This window comes from Equus caballus, unplaced genomic scaffold (assembly GCF_041296265.1).
Source record: "Equus caballus isolate H_3958 breed thoroughbred unplaced genomic scaffold, TB-T2T unassigned-0002321, whole genome shotgun sequence".
NCBI classification, from domain to species: Eukaryota; Metazoa; Chordata; class Mammalia; order Perissodactyla; family Equidae; genus Equus; species Equus caballus.
Genome location: NW_027222268.1, coordinates 234 through 11358, shown reverse-complemented (window position 1 = coordinate 11358; position 11125 = coordinate 234). Strand labels below are relative to the sequence as shown.

Here is an 11125-nt window from a genome sequence, read left to right as displayed (position 1 = left end):
AACTAAGACTAATAATCTGTCACATTTATAACAAATACCAATTCCAAGCCCTTTTAATTTTTCATTTATGCTGTCTGGTATTATATAAAGCTGTAAATTTGGACTTTTTCCAAATAGTAAACTGATTATTGCAACACCCATTTGTTGAGTAATCCTTCCACTTCTTCTTCTTCTTCTTTTTTTTTTTTTTTTGGTGAGGAGGATTGGCCCTGGGATAACATCTGTTGCTAGTCCTCCTCTTTTTGCTTGAGGAAATTTGTCACTGAGCTAACATCTGTGCCAGTCTTCCTATATTTTATGTGGGATGCCGCCACAGCTTGGCTTGACGAGCAGTGCCAGGTCTGCACCTGGAATCCGAACCCCTGAACCCTGGGCCACTAATGCAAAGTGTGTGAACTTAACCACTACACCACACGGCTGGCCCCTGTACTTCAATCTTAATGTAGCCATTTCTTACTTTTTATGAAGTTTGCGTCAGTCCAGTTATGTTATTTCCTAACTAAAATGATACAGTGCAACATTATGTATAATCGTGTGTAATCATAATGTAACATTGGTTTCTGTACTGCTTTACAGACTGAATGTAGAAAGTGACACTGCATGAAAGAGACCAAAAATCAGTTCTTCATCCCAAGGACCCGTTAAACTCCAAGAAGCATCATATTCAAATAATAATCAAATGATTTCCAAGAGTTTTTCTTCAAATGGAACTAAAAAGGATATCAATAAATGTGTAGATTTTAAAGTGAAAGATAGTAAATTGACAAATGTTGGGAGTAAGCTTGACCATGGAAATAAAAACTTTAGCAGTCCTGAGATTGCCAAAGATGTGAAACCCAAAGCTGAAGGCAAATGGAAAAGATGGGCTCATTTACTTGCTCAGAGGGAGAAGATGAAGGAACACAAGAAAGAAAAGTACAATAAATTTGCAGACAGTTCTGAAAAATGTGTTTTGGAGAAATGGAAGAGAATCCAGTTTTCTCAGGATTACAGTTCCAACAAGATAATTAAGGAACCCTCAAATCTAGAAGAAGGAAGATCAGTTTCAAAATCCCAGCAAAAATCCTGTGATACTCTCCAGAAGCTTGTAGGAGGAAGTGTCTTCAGTGTAGATTCTACCAAGTCGAAGACTAAGCTGGAGAACAAAGAATGCCTGGAAGGCTGCCGGGTGTCATTAAATTTGACTAGGCACCCAAGAGAACGTTTATTTTCAGATTCCACGTGTAAGCAGACTGTTCATGAGTCAAAAGGAAAATATCATTGTGAGCATCATGAAAGTAATGATTCAAGTTCTAGTGCAAACCTAACCCAGGTAAAGTAGTACAAAATGAAGAATACAGGTTTTAGCGAAGAGTTTCAATATGGTCAGATTTGAGTTGTTCCTTTCACTGATTATGATCGTAGAGGGCTGATTCAAATTTAGTTAGGAAGATTTGTATTGGTTCCTTTATTTTGCCCTTTTAATTCCAAGTTTCTTAGGAAGATATCCTGGTAAGCATGAAGGATAAGTAATAGAAGGGAATGTGTAAAAATGTAGAAAGATGCAGTTAGAGATAGTCCTTTCAGAAAGCACTGCTCCAGTGTCTTAGGCTCTTCTGTAACCCCAGGTACTATAGAACACCCAGGGCTTAATATCCTGAATAGCTTTAACAAATTATTTTTGGAGTGCCCCTGTGTGCCAGGCACTGCAGTCACAGTCTGTTTTCAGAGACTTATTCCTGTGAGGAGACATGCAAGCTGTCACCCTAAGTCTGATAAGTACTTATCACTTAATATGGGATTACAGTGGAGGATTAACATGGCCTTGGTACACTGTGGAGGGATTAGTTAAGAAAGGTTTACTGGAGGGGGTAATGTTTAAACTGAGAACTAAAGAATGCGTAGGAATTATTCAGGCGAAGGCGAGGTGGGTGGAATGGGAGAAGGAGGGATGTTCTAGGCAAAGGGAACTACAGTCCTGCATTAATGAACCCTTAACGAAGGGATGTGTTCTGAGAAATGTGTGGTTAGGTGATTTTGTCATTGTGCGAACATCATAGAGTGTACTGAAGGGAAACAAAATTTACCACCCCAAAATGTGTCTCTTCAACATGGAGATTACTTTAGGTTGGTTATTTTTAAGAAACAAAAGATTCAGGAAGTCTTTCACGTTACCTTCCCCTTAACTGCCTAAACGAATGTAAAAAACGTGTCTCAGGAAGTGAGCTATCACCTTAGCACAACATGAACTAGGTGGTAGACAGGGAGGAACCTAGACAAGCCTGTTTGTTGGGCTCCCCTTTGTGTCCATCTGTTTCTGTATGGCCCAACACTTGTTTTCCAAATATTTGCTCCTTTTCACCTACTTGTAAATTATCTTCCTTCCCTTTGAAGTCCCTGACTCTGCCCATCCCCAACATCTTTTGTCTTTAGCTGAGGATGTTATTTAAGGTGAGAGTTTCAGCCATTTTGGCAAGTTACTCAGTTTTCCTAGATTTCTCCCATATATATGTGTTATTAAGCATTTGTTTGTTTTTCTCATGTTAATCTGTCTCATGTCAATTTAATCTTACCAGCCAGAAGAATCTAGAAGGGTAGAGGAAAATTTCTTCCTCTCCCACCGTACTTGCACAAACCTAGATAGTATAGCCTATACTACACAGCAATGCTATACAGTACTAATCTGTGGGACCACAGTAGCATATGCGGTCCATTGTTGACTGTACATGTACAGAGATCCAGGCTAGAAAGCTTGGCACATCTAGTTTGCTTTGAAATTATGTAATAAATTGGCTTTTGTGGACTAATTTGAGAAACTAATCTCTATAGCTTTGTTTCTATGGCAAATTATTTACCTTTAAGAAAACTTTTAGAACTTCGGTAACTTTAGAACTTGAAAACTTCAGAAATTCTGAAATTTAGAGACTGCTTGAAATAGTGGTGGTTGAACCTACCTGCTTTTAGGAATCAAGACTATAGATCGCAGCATAAGATACTTCCTGTGAAAAACGGAGGGATTATAAAGAGCGAGGCCAGAAGAGCTTGAGAGAGAGCACTTTTTGTTCAGTGAACTTAAAGGGTCCAAAGAGAGAAAGAATTGAGTTTGTTCTTTTTATTGCTTTCTTAAAGGAAAGCTCCAGTTTTCTCCTGTGTTATAATTAGTTCCCTAGAGTAAATGCAAGAAAGGAACTTGAAGTTGCCAGCATGTTCAGTAAACATCGTCGTATCATTGCTTCATCTTCTTCTTGTGGTGTACACCTCAGGAATAGTATGAGAAATCCCTGCAATGCATCTTCTGGGTTCCTTTGGTCTCTATACTGAATTGCTACACAAACCGAAGGAGGTACATAGCATGAATATTAAGTCGTAGGGGAAGCAGTTTTTGCATGTGTAGGGGAGGAACACATTTCCTCTACCCTCTCTTGGTTCGTCTGGCTGGAGAACTAATTAAATTCACAGGAGACAGAATAGCAGGAGAAAATTAAACAAAGCTTTATATTCTGAGGACCATGGCCCAGGGCCTTTCTTCCCGAAGGAAGAAAGGGTACCGAAGAAGTGGGGTGCACAGAGTGGTTATATACCCCCAAACAGGATGTTTCACATAGGATTGAAATGTCCATTTTACAATAGTCGCGAGACTGCTCTGTCAGCACAGTGATTGATGGAAACAGCAGATAGGTGTGCTGTCTTGGTGAACACAGCAGGGTGGCAGGTCTGTTGTCTCAAGCTGGGTGGTCACAGGTGAGTTGGGTGGTCGAAGGTGAGTGCAGCAATCAGTTCCTAGCCTAAGGAAAGATGCTTATCCTTAAGGAAATGCCAATGTTGGGGGGAAGTTGCACCTTTGTCTTAAGGCCATTTGTTCTTGCCATAGTAAATGTTTTAAAGCAGATATGCAGTGCGTGCTCAATGGCCACAGTCAGGCCCTTTTGGAAAAATGCAAAGTCAGGCCGAATTAGGTTTACACCAAATGGCTTCCTTGTGTACTCCAATATATCCTATTGCTTGCCATTTCTATTTGTCAATGTATACATGGGAGAGGCTCAGGCAAGCCAAGCAACTCACCAAAATGGCTGAAACCACCACCCCAAACATCATATCCAGCTGAAGACAAAGGATGATGTTAGGGGTGGGGGGAGTCAGTTACAGGAGGTTACCAGACAGGCACAATAAACAAATGCAGATTAAGTGCTTGCCTTCCCCATTGATTAAGTCTCTAGAGATAAGGTCATCCCCCCTTCTTCCTGGTAGAGAGGGAGATATCGTTACAGATGGAGATTTCCTTTACAATGTAAATGTCTCTTATAAAGGGTAAGTAAATTCTACTTACCAGTTGCCTTCCAGCCCCAAATAATCATCATGCCAAAGAGACATATCTTGGGATGGCCAATTCCAGGCCCCCACACATGATTACTTTCCAGTTATTGGAATTAATACTCTTTATAAACTATGCCTTTAATAGCAGTCTTATCTGACTTAAAGTCATTGAGACACAGGAGCAGTAAGGAAATATTGTTCTTTCTTGAATATATTATCTTTAGCATATTATTGACTGTAGCTAATCATCTTAATATTATGTTTATTGTCGTTTTCCTCACAAATTCCGCAATAGATAATTATCTGCCTGAAATAATGAGTGTACTTTACAAGGAAATAATTGTATTTTCTGGATTTAGTAATCCTGTGGTTTAGAAATCTTGTTATACTTTCCTGAGAGAAAATAACTTCTTCTGTTTCTGAGGTCTTGGAGTCCTTTGATATAGACCACTCTGAGTTTGCGCCCTTCCCTCACCATGGCAAATTAATGTTCTAGAGATTTGTCACTTATAGGCCACTTTTACAAACAGTGTCCCACTTAATCCTTACAAGTCTGTGAAGTAGAAATTTATCAGTTTATCAAACATTAATTAAATGTACTTATTATGTATCAGGTATGTTTCTAGGTTCTAGGGACTTAAAGATAAATAAGGTGCTCTTTATCCTCAAGAAGTTCACAGGGAGGGAGATTTGTAAACAAATACTCTGTGATACAGTGAAGGAAATAGTAGAGCCCTAAGAATTGGGTTGGTGTTAGCATAAATTTTGGGATGAGTTTAGGGAGGGCTCACAAATGTGGAGATTCTTAAGCTTGGTGTTAAAGGGTATATAGAGCAAGGAATAGCAGTTTTGTCCCACCACGGTTGAGGGCTAGTGTGTGTAATGGCACAGAGTTGTGAAATTGAATGGCAAGAGTGTGCGTGGGCACTAAGCTGGTCAGTATGACTGGAGTTGAGATATGTGGAGAATCCATAGGAGAAGAAGTTAGAGAGGAAGCCAATGTATTGCTTCATATCCCATGGGAAAGACTGGTTTTCTATCTTGTATTCTGTAGATAGTACAGAGCCCCTGAAATGTAATCAGGGAAGCAGTCTAATCAGATTTTCACTTTAGAACCACTCCAGTAGGTAAAACCATTATTACCCTCATTGTTGGTATTCTTTTTGTCATCCCTAGGGAAAGCTTCATCCCATTCCATGTATTTATTAAGCATGGTTGGGGAGGGCAAATAGTTAAATGCCCATTAAGACTTTCTTTTTGGATAAGGAGGAAGTTTTCAGGGACAATTGACATGAACTTTTCTGGATTTGGGGGTGATAGAAAATTTATTGAAGTCACTGGAAGTGGCCTGTGGTCAAAGAGAGTGAAGGGTAGTAGTGACGTAAGTGACAGAATTAAAGATTTCAAATGTCAGGAGCTTCAGGAAGTTCTGCTTATTAGCTTGCTGGGGACTTCTTAGCTGAAGAGAACCTTAAAGATCTAGTGAGCTTGAAAATCAGGTGGAGAAGGGATCATGAAATCCAGGGTCATGGAATAGAAAAGCTGTCATGGGCCTAAGTGTGTGACGTATAAAGTGTTATATCATGTGAAGATCGATGTTAGGCAGTTAGGTTGGAAGCTGAATTCCCAATGAAGCAACATTCGATACACTTGTTTAAAGAGGGTCTGTAATTTGTACCATGTGTAGCCTCCTGTAAAATACATGTGAGTTTGGTGTTAACTTGGAGAATTCTTAGAAGATAATTTGGTTTAGTAGTGTCTTTTGCCAAGTTCCCTACTGGTTTGTAGCGTCAGGTAGGTCTCGTCCACTCAGCAAAAGTGCCAGTGAGACACTGGAGTTAGTGGAGAGATTTTCAATCTCTGCTGGAAGACCAGAAATAAAGCACAAACCTCTGGTGCTCCACCCCTGTGTAATACAATTGTGCGTTTTTTGGCTTTTCCTCCTCAACCATGTTATAATCTTCAAGTTCCCTTTGTTGTTTTGTCATGTCCCTTTTAGAAATGGCTCAGTTACTTCTGGATGAAAACTTCCCACCACCGAAGGCCAGCCTGTTTACCTTTGCCATGGTTCTTTCTATTTCTTAGAGTGGCATATAGTTTTTTCCTCAGAATATGAATATTTGTAGGAATGCATATATGAATGAGAAAACCCTAAAGAATTTCTACCATCTTTCATGACTTAACAGAATGAGGCTTTTCTATTCTAGGGGCAGTTTCTCATCTGAGGGTAGTTTTGCCCCTTAGGGGCATTCGGCACTTGCCTTCGTGGAGACATTGTTGATTGTCAGGAGAAGGAGCGGGTCGTGCTAGTGATATCTAGTGGGCTGAGGCAGAGATACCGCTAAACATGCTACAATGTGCAGAACAGCCCCCAAAGCAAAGAATTATCTGACCCCAAGTGTCAATAGTGCCCAGGCTGGAAAACCCTACCCTGAGTATCTGCTTCATTCTTAACTAATAAAATTACTTTGCGTTTCAGAGTTTTGAAGCACCGTGTTCTTCAGTGTCCCTTGAAAGTATTCAAGATACAGATCAAGAGGTTACTCAAATACTTATTTTTTGGAAGATTTTTAATGAAATTATGTCAAACAGTTCTAGTTTTAATTAGAAATAATGACCATAAAAACCTCGGTGATATAAAAATAACAGTGATCGCTACTTAAATCAATATATAAGTTTTTATGAAGTGATGGAAAACTATTTGGAAAAGTATTTACATTTACTTGATCACCTTTTTGCCTTTGTTTCTGATAAGCTCTAATCTGTTTTGAATGAAGAGCATGCAGCCTATGGCTCACAAGTTATGTCGATTTTTATTTAGTGTTATCACACTTTTGGCATGCTTATGCCTAGGCTTGCCAAAATGCAGTATGATATTAACGTGTTTCCGCCTCCTTTTTCTAATTAGCAATAACATGAAAATGTTGTTCAGTGAAAATGAGAGTGCTGCATATTTATTTTTACCTGCTGCTTCATTTCCCTGCTAGAATCTCCTGATTGACCCTCAGAGTTGTTGCATAGGATTTTATGGTCTCTGGTCCTAAATTAAAATTAGATTCATAGAATACTTTGTGTTTTCTATTTAAAGAAGACTTTAAAACCATGTTGATTGCTTTTTATTTGTGACAGCATTCAAATTTTCGTATTTTTCTGTCTTCTGGGTCAGTGCTGCTTGGTAGAAGAAAGATCTCTGCCCTTTGCTCTAAAGCCAGATTATATTTTCATTTCTTTGGATCAAAATACATCAGGGAACTACTCCCCCTAAGTGAGAAGGGTCTTGAGAGCTAGACTTCAGTTTGTGATGGTTCATAAACTATCTTAGAAATCTCAAGAAGAGCACTCACCATCCACATAAAAACATATTTGGCTCCTAAAATACTTTGAAGTGCTTAATAGGAATGAGAATTAAGTTATTTTGAACGTCTACTATGTACTAGGCTCGGTGAGAGGAGCGTCACATTATCTCACTTAATCCTCACACAAATGCTCAAGGGGAATAGGTATTTAACATTCCTGTTTTGTAGATGCATAAACTGAGACTCAAGGCAGTTGTATAACTTGCTTGCCTAAGATTAAAGTAATGAGAAAAGACCTATTTTAGAAACCCTGTGTGTGTTTACAATCTGTATTCTTTTACCATGCTGTCTCCATATTTTTGTCAATTTCTTTATTTCCACAAATCATCTCGTCTTAAGTGAGTTAATTGCTGTCTTCTCTTGTTAATCTGCAGACTAAATAATTCAAACTATTTTACTGTGAGTCCTTTACAATGTAGACGCAGATAGTAGAAGAGCCTCGTGCTGCGCATGTGGGAAAAAGTGTGGATTTACCTGTGCTTCCACCTTCTGGAGAGTTAACGAGGATGGAAATTGACTTGGTGGAAGATGATGTACATTCTTCTGCTGGTACACTCTATATGCATATGATAATGTTCATGATCTCCTGTGCTTTCTTAAAAATTAAGACAGTATATTTCTTTTGGCTACAACGATAAGGTCTAATATTTGTCTTATCATCATTTGTTTTATATATCTCACATTATTAGATGGTTAGAAAGATTTTCGCTTTCTCTTTTTGCCAAGGGGCGGTAATCAGAGTTGTGAGTTGTCTTTTATTCTTGCTCTTAATCATAACTTTTAACAATTTCATTTATGTAAAGCACTGATCAGAAATAATGCAAATTGCTCAAAGGTATTTCTATTCATGGATTTCTTATATATAAAATTTTGATCATTCTCCCTACGGGAGAAGATAATGATAGATATTATCCAAAATCTGTTGGTATACTCTCTCGATTTGTGTTTATAAAAATAGTAATGCTGTGTTACATTCACATTGCATTTTTCAGTTTACTAAGTGTTTCCTGTGCATTAACTTATCTGATCCTCACACTGGCCCTATGAAATAAAAATGCTAGTATTATTACGTTTTCTTTCTTTTACACATATTTATCTTTTCAATTATATTTTACTCAGAGTATATTGAAAATTAACTTATAATTCCTAAGCACACAATTACCAGTGATGCAGGACAGTGTTTGGCAACATAGTTACTACTAGGGCAGGTTAGTTTATGATTGAAAATTCACCCATTTATCATATTCAGCTGAAGTCAAAATGCAGCAATTCATAATATTCTGCGAGTGGATAATTAAACACTGATTACTGTTCTTAAATAAGAATTGGAGTAAATTTACCTTTGTTATTGTTGTCTAAAGGAATACCTTCTCTTAAGAATGCTCTCAAAGTCTGTGATATCGAAATTTTAGTTATTATACAACTCTATTATGAGGTGTCATCAAATCCTAACTTTGCTGTTTTTCTCTAGCAAATACTGCTTCAGACAAAAAGCTTCTAATCGTAATTGATACAGATATTCTGATGAATCATCTCAAATTTGCTAAAATTTTGAAGACAACAGAAATCACAGGTATTTATAAAACATTTACTGATTCTGATTTTCTTATTTGAGTTGATATTTTATATTAACAGTGATGTGGGTTTTTTTCCCCACGTATGTTTCCATTTCGGTATGCTATTAAGCACATATGTATTAAGCATAATCAGCTTAAGTAAAAAAAAACAACAACAACAGAGCCTTCACAGGTTAACCCAGCAATCTAAACTTCTCTTGTTTGATATCGAATAGTATTTGTTTTTGTAACATTCTTTTGACACTTACATCTATTTTTAATTTTCATTTTTTATGTATTATCTCTTTGTTTAGGTTGTGAATTCCTTACTTTAAAAAACTTCAAATTCTCCTACAGCAGTTCAATTTAGTAATAAGTACTTGTTGACTTCTAAGAAATCTTTTCATTTTTCAGGCTTTGACAGACTTGTATTAATAATTCCCTGGGTTGTTGTGCAAGAGCTAGATCGTATGAAGGCAGGAAAACTGATAAAACATGCCCAGCACAAAGCCATACCTGCAGTTCATTTCATCAATGACAGTCTCAAAGATCAAGATCGAAAGCTATGGGGTCAGTCAATACAACTCGAATCTCAAAAACTTTGTAAGTATTGTTCTCTCACGGTCCTTCCTGATTAAGATTTGTTTGGGTGCTGACTCGTTGGAGGGAAATGGTGCAGAACTTCTAAGAAACTTATAACAATTGGAATGTGAAATGCAGAACACAGTGATCGTTTGGGGTATTCTATTAGGCTTTGGTTTTGGGGGTCTTTGATTTTTCTTTTTCTTTTTCTCCTAGACCACCTTAGGTTATGTGTGTATTTCACAGATAGTGACAACATAGTTCTAACGTATAGTTGTCTATATTACAGTACTTTGAATTCCTTTTGTAAAGATCATTGTTGAGTGATGAGGCCAGTAAGTGATCTGGGTTTCTAGTCTGTCACTGTATGCAGTTAGTATGATGCAGAAGCAGGCACTGTTTTCCTCTCGTTTGTCAGAATCTATAGTAAGCAGGTGTTCTTATAATAAAGGTCTATAGATTTCCTCCTAATTTTTTTTTCTGTATTAGTTTCTTTTACATCATTTTTAAATCACTCTAGTCTTAGAACCAAGTATGTTTTTTATGTTTTATATAACTTTTTAGAAAAAAATCTGTGTGTAGAGCAACACTGTTATATACACGTGTAGAGGATTTATTTCATGCTTCAAAAATTTGTTTCTTCCCAACTCAGAATTATTTGTATATGTAGATTCACATTATTTTAAATATCATGGATTTATGTTATTTACTGTACCCATATTTCACTATAAGACATGAAAGACTTTGTCCAAAACTGAATCTAATCATGATATTAATCCTGAGAAGCCTTTTGGCACAGCTATTTAGTCTTAAATCTTTGAGAAAAAAAGGCTTCCACCATCCATTCATTCATTCCCTTTGCAAATATTTATTAGCTCTTGGTATATCCCAGATACAGTGCTTATGCATTTTGAGAAGTAAGTTCGTATGATGTTTCAGAGCTTTTAAAGGAAAACCATGAGTAAATATGACTTATTAGAATCAATAAAATGTTAAAATATTTAAACACATTGTATTAAATTGGACATCTTAGTCTTTTTTTTACTTTTCTTTATGAAAAATTTCAAATGCAGAAGAGAATAATATAATGAATCCCTATGTACCTATCACTTGTTTTCCACATTTTGCTATTGTTTATTTTCTCATTTTCTTTTCTACTTCTCCCCCAACTCCTGGAACTCCTGCAGTAGTTTGAATCAAACCCCAGATAACATATCATATCATTTTTACCCATAAATACTTTGGTATGTGTTACTAACAGATAAGACTTTTTATTTTATTATTATTTTCTTGTTGCTTTTTCTCCCCAAATCCCCCCAGTACATAGTTGTGTATTTT

General features: G+C 37.0%; 1 long non-coding RNA gene and 1 pseudogene across 1 annotated transcript; both read left to right on the top strand.

Annotated features, from left to right (window-relative positions):
- Positions 1–576: 576 nt before the first annotated feature.
- LOC138922690 (transcriptional protein SWT1-like) lies at positions 577–6901 on the top strand (annotated as a pseudogene).
- A 1122-nt stretch (positions 6902–8023) lies between these two features.
- LOC138922689 (uncharacterized) lies at positions 8024–10797 on the top strand. Its single transcript, XR_011435811.1, has 3 exons — positions 8024–8198; positions 9121–9222; positions 9620–10797. It is a non-coding gene; the product is annotated as an uncharacterized lncRNA (long non-coding RNA).
- Positions 10798–11125: the final 328 nt, after the last annotated feature.